The sequence below is a fragment of the Petaurus breviceps genome, unplaced genomic scaffold (assembly GCF_028583685.1).
Source record: "Petaurus breviceps papuanus isolate PSGF00001 unplaced genomic scaffold, PetGlider_PUasm1.0 400, whole genome shotgun sequence".
Lineage (NCBI taxonomy): Eukaryota > Metazoa > Chordata > Mammalia > Diprotodontia > Petauridae > Petaurus > Petaurus breviceps.
Genome location: NW_027186316.1, coordinates 851,758 through 863,136, shown reverse-complemented (window position 1 = coordinate 863,136; position 11,379 = coordinate 851,758). Strand labels below are relative to the sequence as shown.

Here is an 11,379-nt window from a genome sequence, read left to right as displayed (position 1 = left end):
CCTAGATCTGTACTTGTCTTGCAGTGTAAATGCTGCCTCTAAATGATCAAAGGATGCCACTAAGGATATTGATGGCAAGTTCAGAATCTTCCTTTGCAGTTCAAATGGTCCTCCTCTGGCCAATGCAGGGAGGAGGAGGTAAGGAGACCTGTCCAAGGCCAAGTCTCTCCTTTCCCTCAGGTAGTTCCTTGGGTGGGTGACTGGAGCAGGGATTAGAGGGAATGTTAGCCTGAACTCCATGCTCACTCATTTCAGAAATGAATTCCTTCTCACCCTTGATAATTAATAAGTGATCCCTAGGGAATGATGTTGTTACTTTGTCAACAGTACATTTTACTTTGTATCAGCCCATGAAAGTCTTTCCAGGATTTTCTGAGAACTTCAGGATCATCATTTCTTATAGCACAGTAGTATTCCATCACAATCACATACCACAACTTGTTCAGTCATTCCCCATTTGATGGGTATCCCCTCAATTTCTAATTATTTACCCCCAGAAAGGAGATGTTATAAATATTTTTGTAAATATAGCTCTTTTTCCTTTTTGTTTTTTATCTCTTTTGAGATGCAGATCTAGCAGTGGTATTGCTAGGTCAAAGGGCATGCCTGATTTTATAGCCCTTTGGGCACAGTTCCAACTCCACCAATAATGCATTCTCAGTTTTCCCACATCCCCTCCAATGTTTGTCATCTACCTTTTCTGTTCTATTAGCCAATCTAATAGGTATAAGGTAGTATCCCAGAATTGTTTTAATTTGCATTTCTACAATCAATACTGAGTTAGAGTAAATTTTTCATGTGGCTATAGATAGCTTTGATTATTTCATTTGAAAACTTCTCATATCTTTTGATCATTTATCTTTCAGGAGGTGATTGGTAGATTCTTTCAATTTCTATTTTACCCTCTGCTTCTAGAATATCAGGGCAGTTTTCCTTGATAATTTCTTGAAAGATGATATCTAGGCTCTTTTTATTTTTTGCTTTTTGGAGGGCAGTTGGGGTTAAGTGACTTGCCCAAGGTCACATAACTAGTTTTTTTGTCTTAAGTGTCTGAGGCCGGATTTGAACTCAGGTCCTCCTGACTTCAGGGCCGGTGCTCTATTCACTGCACCACCTAGCCGCCCTCTAGGCTCTTTTATAAAGAGCCTTTTGATCATGGCTTTCAGATAATCTAATAATTTTTAAATGATCTCTCCTGGGTATATTTTCTTCTCAATAAGATATTTCACATTGTCTTCTACTTTTTCATTCATTTGGTTTTGTTTTATTGTTTCTTGACTTCTCATAAAGTCATTAACTTCCATTTGCTCCATTCTAATTTTTAAGGGATTATTTTATTCAGTGAGCTTTTCCTTTTTCCTTTTCCATTTGATTAGTTCTGCTTTTTAGGGCATCCTTCTCCTCATTGGCTTTTTGGACCTCTTTTACCATTTGGCTTAGTCTAGGGGTGGAGAACATGCAACCTTGAGGTCACATGTGGCCCTCTAGGTCCTCAAGTGCTACCCTTTGACTGAATCCAAACTTCACAGAACAAATCCCCTTAACAAAAGGATAAATAAGCCCTAGCTTATCTAAGGTGTCATTTTTTTTTCAGTATTTTTTCTGTCTTCTTTACCAAGCTGTTGACTTGTTTTTCATGATTTTCTTGCATCACTCTCATTTCTCTTCCCAATTTTTCCTCTACCTCTCTTAACTTGATTTTCAAAATCCTTTTGGAGCTCTTCTATGGCCTGAGACCAATTCATATTTTTCTTGCAGACCTTAGATGTAGGGGCTTTGACTGTTGTCTTCTTCTGAGTGTGTATTTTGATCTTCCTTCTTACCACAGTAATTTTCTATAGTCAGAGGGTTTTTTTTTTCTGTTGTTTGTTCATTTTCCCAGCCTATTAGTTGACTTCTAACTTTTTGTTAAAGTAGGGCCCTGCTTCCAGGATGGAGGGTACATTGTCCCAAGCATCAGGGGGTTTGTGCAGCTGTTTTCAGAGATACTTCTAGGAGCCTGTAAGTTTTCAGTTCTTCCAAAGTGGTATGATCTAAGGAGAGATGTTTACAATTCTCCTAGCTTGTGATCTGGTCTGTGAGTGACTACAAGCACTTTATTCTGTCCAGGAACTGTGAGGAGGGTTTCCCCTCCATGGTGGCTGCAAGCTCGGCTATGCTGGTGCTCCTCCTTGCTCTGGGACTGCCACCCAGATCAGGAAAAGGTCCTGCCTCAGGACCCAAACAGGGTCCTGCCTCAGTGGAAGCAAAAAGGTCCCTGTAATCTCCTTCTGACCAGTTGTTTAACCTCCTTTCCTTCTGTGGGCTGAGAGCTCCAGAAGCATCCGCTGCCCCTGCTGATGAAGCCACTCCCAAAGCCTGCTGGGGTCTGACCTGCACTGGACTTCACTCCTCTCTCACCCTGGTGCAACTGACTGAGAAGGGGCCTCCCAAATCAGGAAATGCAAGGAGAAATGTTGATTCCGGTAGGGCCACTCATACCAGGGAATAAACTTGTTAGACTTGTTCTTCTTGCTAGAAGGAATGTCAGCACATTCCTTCCTCACCCTGACTTCCTGGTGACCTTTAAGAATCTCGACCATCCCCCCTGACCCCTATAGAATTGGCGCCAAGTCACTATCTCTAAAGCTCATACTTGTCTGTCACCCAATCCCTGACCTTTGTGTTTCCCGCTCTCCCCAAGAACTGTATAAAAGAACGCCCGAGAAGACACTCGGGGTCCTCCATCTTAAGTGTATGGTTGGACCCGGGTTCGAACTCGTGAATAAATGTTTGTCTTCTTTGTCAGTCTTGTAGTCTCTGTTCTTTTCCCTTGGTACCACGTTTCATATGGAGGCCCCAGCGAGATGCTCTCGACATCTGCATCTGCACGGCGTCGGTAAGTCAGGCCTGACCTTAAAGTACCTTTTTATTTCTTGGTTTCTGGTTCTGGTTCTCATGAGATTTGGTTTGGTCCGGGAATAGGTGGGACGCTGCCGTTAAGTTCCCGGTACCCTGGCCAAGGGAGGTGACGACCCCCGAGGCTTTTGGTTTGGTAATCGGATTGTGGGTTAGAGTCCCACCCGGCGCTCGGATTGTGGGTTAGAGTCCCACCCGGCGCTCGGATTGTGGGTTAGAGTCCCACCCGATCGTCAAGGCACTCGGATTGTGGGTTAGAGTCCCACCCGATTGTCAAGACACTCGGATTGTGGGTTAGAGTCCCACCCGATTGTCAAGGCGCTCGAATTGTGGGTTAGAGTCCCACTCGATAGCCTGAATTTATTATTTTTCCTTGTCTATTTGAATTTTATGTGTGAATGTTGGATACTGTGCACAGAACTGTTACCTGTCGTATCTTGTGTTTCTACTGTGTTCTGTCCCTTCTGTGTCTTTGTTTGTCCTATCCAGTCATCAGGTCCATTATGGGCCAAGGGTCATCCACAGCCGGCCCGTGTACTCCTTTGAAATGCCTTTTGGACAACTTCACAGACTTCCAGAAACGGGCCTCTGGATATGGGGAGTCTGTGACCAAATTTAATTTAGAAAAGTTCTGTACCATTGGCTGCAACTGCAGGACATTCCTTTGAAATGCTGTATCTCTTTCCCTCCTTCTTTCCCCTGCTGCTGAGTGCAGGCTGGAAAGGGAGAGAAAGAGAGCAAAATATTGTCTTGTTTAGGTTACTATCTATGCTGTATGAAAAGCAGTTTCTCTTAAAGTTTTGGAGTATTGTAATTTGGGAAAATCTTAAGCTTCCAAGTCTATCTTTGTTTAAAAGGAAGTTTCAGTCAAGATTGTTTAAAATTGTAAGACTGTTAACTAAGTTATTGGGCTACTGTTTTAATGCTAAAACCTAAAACTGTGACAACTTTATACTGACTAGTTCTGCTCATTCAGAACAGTCCCCCTACTACTGTATAATGTTGTAAAATTACCTGGGAAAGCGAACTTGTATGAAGCTCCTAAACAATAAGCTTGACTTACTGAGAAGCAGCAAAGTCTATGTACAAAAGAGTGAAAAGGATCTCTAACAATTGGCCTTACCAGGACAATCTCAGAAAATTGTGAAGGGAAAGATGTTAAAGGGAATCCCTTATGTATATGAGTCCTGGCAAATCTTTGTGGTATATTGCAACTTAATGAGAGTAAATTGATGTTAAGATAAGAAGGTTTGGGGACAAATGGGGATTTCCAAGCCCCTCCTGTCTCTAAATAGTGGTATGGATACCTTTGTATCAGATAGTTTAAGTATGTTGAGAAGGGTGTGAGGAAGTTTTAAGGAAGACAGAAAGATTTGTAACTAGATTTTATAATTAATAGCTCAATCATATTTGAGAAGAAAAGGAAATAAGAATACAAATGCAATATTGAATCATTATCCCATGGACTGAGATTGGGATTATAAAGTTACTGTAGAAAAGTTATATCTGTGTATATGTCATAGGGATCCCAGTGTATTTCAAGGTATAATTGGGTATTAATGCCATTGACTGAATTAATTGTTGGGATTAAATCAGAGACACTTTAGTTGAGAGAAGGGAAATTTTAGTGTGAGATCAGATTAAGCATAGTTACAGAAAGATGAGGAATCTTGGGCAGTAGATGCAAATCTATTAGGTCAATAATTTATAAACCTGATGGGAGATTTGATTTTACGAACAAGAATAAATATAGAAATGAACGCAAGCTATTTGAGGCTCACTTTAGAGATGTTCCTTAACCAATTTGAGATTATAATCATACCTTAAACGGATTGTTGGAGCTTGTTATTTAAGATTTGATGGGATTGTTAACTGACTATTCCTCTGAGTCTAACTCCAGGAATGGACATTAAGAAAGGCTATCTAAGCCATCTGAGCTACTGATCCATGATGCCAGACCCTATGAGGTACAGATATGGAAGGCCTGTGAAGTATGGGTATGGAAGGTCGGGAGAACGACTGTTCCGCATGAGCTGAGGTAGGATTCTCCTGACTCGACCCTCCCAGTGACACCTGGCAGACTCTGAGCTGGGCTCAATGCAGATTGCAGCTTAGTACACATTTTGCCCAGAACTGACATTCTGAAGTTGGGGGAAATGGTTTCCTCATTACAGTTTTGTCCCTATTCTTGGTGGCAGGTTTCAATAATCAAAAGTTTTGAAGATGCAACAAATCTATTAAATACTTGATTCTGGAACATCTTAAGTTACTAAGCTATTAGGCTTAGGGTTTGGCATAGGTATTCCTGTATAAGTCAGGGTCCTTTAGTTCTTTGTAATAATGTGAGGACAAGTAGGTCAAGGATTTATGGGAATATTATTCTGTTATTTAGTTAGTATCACTTGTCTCAGCTTTCTCATGATTGGCTAATGTTAAAGGGAGAATAGTTTCTGGACTACTTAGTAAATATTTTAATTGTTGTAACTGTTAGTATAAGGTGAATCCTTTAGTGAAATCCCATCCTCCTGGTGAAGGGATTAATAATGGACTAATGCAGACATATAAGGAACTAGTTTTAATGTGTGATCATGACAATTGATTAATAATGGACTAATGCAGACATATAAGGAACTAGTTTTAATGTGTGATCATGACAATTGACCAGGACTCCAATTTTAATTTTGTATGAATAATAAGGGTTCAGGATGGGTAATTTGAATTGGTTCTAAGGTTCCTTTTGTAGGGAAGTAAAACTGCCAAATCCCCTGGAAACTCTGTTAAGCAAGGTCGTTGGGAAAGGAACAGTTTTAGTCATGTAGCTTTTAAATGAACCTAACTTGCTAAAAAGTTGCAAGGATTAAAAAGGATTTTATCAATTGGCTTCTAGATTTCAGAAGGAAAGATTGGAATTCCTTGCAGTTGTGGAACCTGATAAATCTTTATTGCTTATTGCAGCTACAAGAGAATAGAAATAATTATAACTGGCTCTAAGCTGTGATTGTTGGGGCTTGTTGTTTAAGAAAAAGGCATTTGGGACCATAACTAAATTCTATTTTGAGTTTGAATTTGGGTATAGTTATCTGCATTAAATCAGTATCTGAGAAAATGCCACAAGCTACTCAGAGCCTGTACTGTGGACAGGTGGAAGCCTGCATTTGGTAAAGGCTGGAGGGAAAATCTTAGCCTCGGTCTGGGATGGGATCCCTCCTGGCTCAGTTTACCTATGGGGTTCCTTTGAAAAGGAATGTTCCCCACCTATTCCTGAGTCTAGCATTGAGGTGGAATGGATACTGCATGGTTGGATATCTGTAACTAACCTGAATTTAAACAGAATCAAGGATGTTTTATCCTGTCATATTTGGAATGTCACAGGTCCCTGTTTTTTCCTTCTATAGCAGGTTTCTATGATCGGAGCAGGGAGTCAGTAAAGGATGTGAGCTCTTTCGTGTTAGCCTACTGGAAAATCTAATATTATTTTTATCTAGGATTAGAACATGTACAGAAAGTTATGTAAACTGCTTAAGATCATTCTAAAGGTTTTATGAGTCTTGAACTGTTTTAAAGAAGGGAAAATACTTTTAGAAGAAATTTTAAATCTCTAGTGGGATTTTGAAAGGCCTATTCTATGGGAAAATATGAAGGACAGTGAAATAGTCTGAGTAATGGGTTATACTAGCCCATACTCACCCCACTTCTGGTCAATTTTCCCTTACTCCTTTTTGGCCCTTGTTTGTCTAATCTTTTTGCTAGATTTGTGTTTTTTTTAGGCTCAGCACCCTTCACTGGCAGGTGACTCTTCTGCTGGGAACATTGTCGGCTGAGTATCAACCGTTGCCTGAAGTCGTTACCCATCACCCCTTGGACCTGGCATCAGCCAAATTCCGGACCTTGGCTATGGACCCCACGCCTTGAATGATGATACCCTGAGAGGCAGGGAAAGCTCTTCGCCCCTCCCCAGCGGGAAGTAGCTCGGGAGGCTGAGATCATCGTCCTGTGCCCCCAAATGATTTCGGGTGTCATCTGTTTAAGGGGGGAATGATGGGGTACCTGGGGTCTAGGTCAATTTGTGAAACCAACTTGTGAAACCAGTCTGTGAAATTGTAACTGCAATTTGTATTGTAAAGTTGTTATCTGTAAAATTCCTTTCCCAACCTCCTACTCTGCCCCTTCCCCCTATCCCGAATTCCACCTAGGCATCACCCTCCAGGCCAGGGCTGGCCCACACCCTCCTTTATCCTTGCCTTTTGTCTCCTTAACGACCTGGCCCAAATCTTATCTAAACTGTCTATTCACATGCTCCCCTTGGTCAGCTCTGATCTTTGTCTATGCATTGAGGCCCCCTCTCCTTACTTTTATTCCGGTGAGGGTGGGCGAGAGCATGCAAATTTGCCTAGACAGAAAAGAGCCCCCATACTTGTACCTCTGCTTTTAGGACTTGGGATTGCCGGGTCCACTGCAGTAGGGACCACGGCTTTGGTTAAAGGTAATGAGAATTTCTTATCTCAGCAGGCAAATTGATACCGATTTAAGCACCCTGGAGAGATCTGTGGCCCATCTGGAGGAATCTCTCTCCTCCTTGGCTAAAGTGGTGCTTCAGAATCATAGAGGTCTCGATCTCCTCTTTATGAAGCAAGGAGGTTTCTGCCTAGCTTTGGGGGAAGCTTGTTGTTTTTATGCTAACCACTCGGGCATCATAAAGGATGGTCTGAGCCAGCTTCGAAAGCGCTTGGCAGATAGGGAAGAGGCACGCCAGGCCCAGAACAATTGGTATCAATCCCTTTTCTCATGGTCCCCTTGGCTCACCACCTTGTTGACTGCCCTCGCTGGTCCCCTAGTGCTACTCCTTTTGGCTGTAACCTTTGGCCCTGTGCTTTTTAGATCTCTCCTGAACCTTATTAGGTCACCAACGGATGATCTCCGCCTTATGCTCTTAAGGCCCCACTATCATGAACTCCCCGAAGATGACCATGAGGTTTGAAATCTAAGATTAGATTCCGTACAAAAAAGAAGTGGGGAATGAGAAGGGGCCTCCCAAATCAGGAAATGCAAGGAGAAATGTTGATTCCGGTAGGGCCACTCATACCAGGGAATAAACTTGTTAGACTTGTTCTTCTTGCTAGAAGGAATGTCAGCACATTCCTTCCTCACCCTGACTTCCTGGTGACCTTTAAGAATCTCGACCATCCCCCCTGACCCCTATAGAATTGGCGCCAAGTCACTATCTCTAAAGCTCATACTTGTCTGTCACCCAATCCCTGACCTTTGTGTTTCCCGCTCTCCCCAAGAACTGTATAAAAGAACGCCCGAGAAGACACTCGGGGTCCTCCATCTTAAGTGTATGGTTGGACCCAGGTTCGAACTCGCGAATAAATGTTTGTCTTCTTTGTCAGTCTTGTAGTCTCTGTTCTTTTCCCTTGGTACCACGTTTCACTGACCTTTCCTACTGAACTTCCAATTTGTTTTGGACTAGAAATTTGTTTCACTCTGTCTTTTTTTGGGTTCTGCGGCTATTGAATTTGTTTGAGAATCATTTTATACAGGTATTTGGAGGGGTTTGGGGAAGAGCTCAGGAGAGTGTCTGCTTTTACTCCTCTGTCTTGGCTCTATCTCTGTTAGTTTTTTTAAACAATCCTATCTGTGATTTCACTGGTGCAAGGAACTCCCTCTACCTATGCAGGTTGGCACCTCTTCTGCAACTCAGATTGAAGAGAATTGTTTTGGGGCACTGAGAGGGTAAGGTACTTGCCTGGGGTCACAGAGCCAGGATGTGTCAGAGGCAGGACCAGCTCTCTATCTTCTATATCACAATCATTTTGCAGTTGAGGAAACTGAGGCCAGGGGAGTCAGTGAATCAATAAACATTTATTAAATGCTTACTATGTTCCAGGCACTGTGGTAAGCTCTGAGGATACAAAAAAGGGGAAAAGACAGTTCTCACTCTCTAGGAACCCACAGTCTAATGCAGAAGACAACATTGAAGTAATTATGCACAAATAAGTCATAAAGAGAATGAATTGGAGATAATCAATAGCAAGAAGGCACTAACATTATGGGGATTTAAAAAGGCTTTCTGCAGAAGGTAGGATTTTTGTTGAGACCTGAGGGAAGCCAGGAAAGCCAGGAGAAAGAGATGAGGAGGGAGAGACTTCTAGTCATGGAAGATAGACTGTGAAAATGCCTAGAGCCTGGAGATGGAGTGTTACTGAACCACAGAGTGTGGGAGGGAGGGAGGTGTTAGGTGTAAGAAAACTGGAAAGGTGGGGGGAGAGCCAAGTTATGAAGGGCTTTGCATGCCAGAGGATTTTATATTTGATCCTAGACGTGACAAGGAGCCAATGGAGTTGACATGTGTGTGTGTGTGTGTGTGTGTGAGAGAGAGAGAGAGAGAGAGAGAGAGAGAGAGAGAGAGAGAGAGAGATGTGGTCAGATTTGTGTTTTAGGAAGAACAATGACATTTGAGTGAAAGATGGTCTGCAATGGGGAGAGACATGAGGCGGGTAGACCCACCAGCAGGCTATTGCCTAGGTGTGAAGTGATGAAGTCCCGCACCAAGGAGGTATCGATGTCAGGATATGGCACTAAACTTGATGTTGGCAGAGAAAGTAAGGAACAAAGATGTTAATTAGGTTGTGAGTCTGGGTGACTGGAAGGATAGCAATAAGGAGGTTAGGAAGAGAAGAGCGTTTAGGGGGGAAAGATAATGATTTCAATTTTGAACATGTTGAGTTTAACAAGCTCAAGATCAATAAACAGCTGGAGATATAAGACTGGTGATCAGCAGAGAGGTCAGGAAACAAGTAGATTTGATCATTGTTTTCATAGAGATGATAATTGAATCCATGGGTACTGATAAGATCACCAGGGGAAATAGTATTAGAGGGAGAAAAGAAAAGGGCCCAGGTCAGAGCCCTGGGGGACACTCACCTTTAGTGGGCATGATCTGGCCAAAGATCCAGCAATGAAGATCAAGAAGGAGAGGCTCAGATAGGTTGGAGGAGAACCAAGAGAGAGTAGTGTTCCAGAAACCTTGAGAAGAAGGTATTCAACAGTGTGAAATGTTGCAGAGAGGTCAAGAAAGAGGAGGATTAAGGACATCAGATCATTGATAACTTTGAAGAGAGTAGTTACAGTCAAATGATGAGAAAGGAAGCTATACTCTAAGTTAAGAAGAGAGAGGAAACAAAGTATATGTACTTATTATTGTAAATGGCCCTCTTGACTTCAATCACAAAAGGGAGGAGAGATATAAATTGACAGTGGAGCCAGGAGGATGTGAGAAGACATGGGCATGTTCATAGATAGTATGGAAGCCTCCGGTGGACAAGGAGAGACTAAATATGAGTGAGAGAGTGGGGACAATTGGGGGAGGCACTTTACTGCAGAAGATGGGATGGGATAGAATCACTTGTGTAAGCAGAGGAATTTGCCTTAACTTGAAGTTGGGGAGGAGGTCTGAAAGTGAGGAGTCAAGGATGCTAATTAGGTCGTGAGTCTGGGTGACTGGAAGGATAGTGGTACCCTTGATAGTAATAGGGGAAAGGCAGAGATAATGGGATAAGAATGATTGTAAGATGAGGAGGGAAGAAGAGGGAGCTCTCAGCAAATGGACTTAATTTTCCCAGCAAAATATGAGGCAAAATCCTCATGTGAGAGGGTATGAGAAGGGGAACTATGGCAGGCTTGAGGAGGGATGAAAAGGTTTGGAAGAGCCTGGGTAGTGAGTGGGAAAAGGAGAAAATAAGGTATAAAAGCATTGCTTTGCTGCAGTGAGGGCCCAGTTGAAGTGATAATAACATAAATTTGTAGTGGATCCAGTGAACACAATTTTGTAATTTCTCCAGTTTTTTAGCTTTGTCCAGCAGCACAAAGGCATAGGAGTGTTAATAGAATTTTACTGAGTCAGTTTCTAACCTGAGAATGATGAAACAGCAGGCCAGAGACAAAGTCCCAGTAATCAGGTAGTCATTTAAGTAATTAGGTTCATTATGAGGACCAGATTTGCAAATCGGGAATTCTCCTGATCAGAATTCCACCTTGCTGAAGTGAAAATAGAGATTATATACATAAATCACAAGTGGGAAGGGAAGGGGGAAGGAGGATTACAAACTATGTTTTCACGGGCTTTAGCAGTTTCCCTACAAGAAACCCACAAATGGAAGACAATCCAACAATTCTGGAGTTCTGTGGGAGCAATAGTGCTCCAATCCTTGGGGGGTCATTACTGGTGGTCACAGGACCAGGGTTCTACAATCTTTGATTCTATTCAGCTCAAGTACACAGGCAGAAGGATGTCAGTGATTTAGAGCCTTGTCAAAGTTTGATTGATCATTTTAAGCTGCATTGTGAGTCTGACTCACAAGAGAGGCAATTCTGAAAATCTAATCTATTAGTATATTCATTACACATAGTATATTGATTATTTCAAAAAATCATAATTCCCTTCACAGAAGTGAAGGCAGTGGATGGTGGGAGTAATCCAGG

General features: G+C 42.2%; 1 long non-coding RNA gene across 1 annotated transcript; it reads left to right on the top strand.

Annotated features, from left to right (window-relative positions):
* The first annotated feature begins 1,337 nt into the window (after positions 1-1,337).
* On the top strand, positions 1,338-8,283 carry LOC138170973 (uncharacterized). The gene is made up of 2 exons (XR_011170783.1): positions 1,338-3,034; positions 3,137-8,283. It is a non-coding gene; the product is annotated as an uncharacterized lncRNA (long non-coding RNA).
* Positions 8,284-11,379: the final 3,096 nt, after the last annotated feature.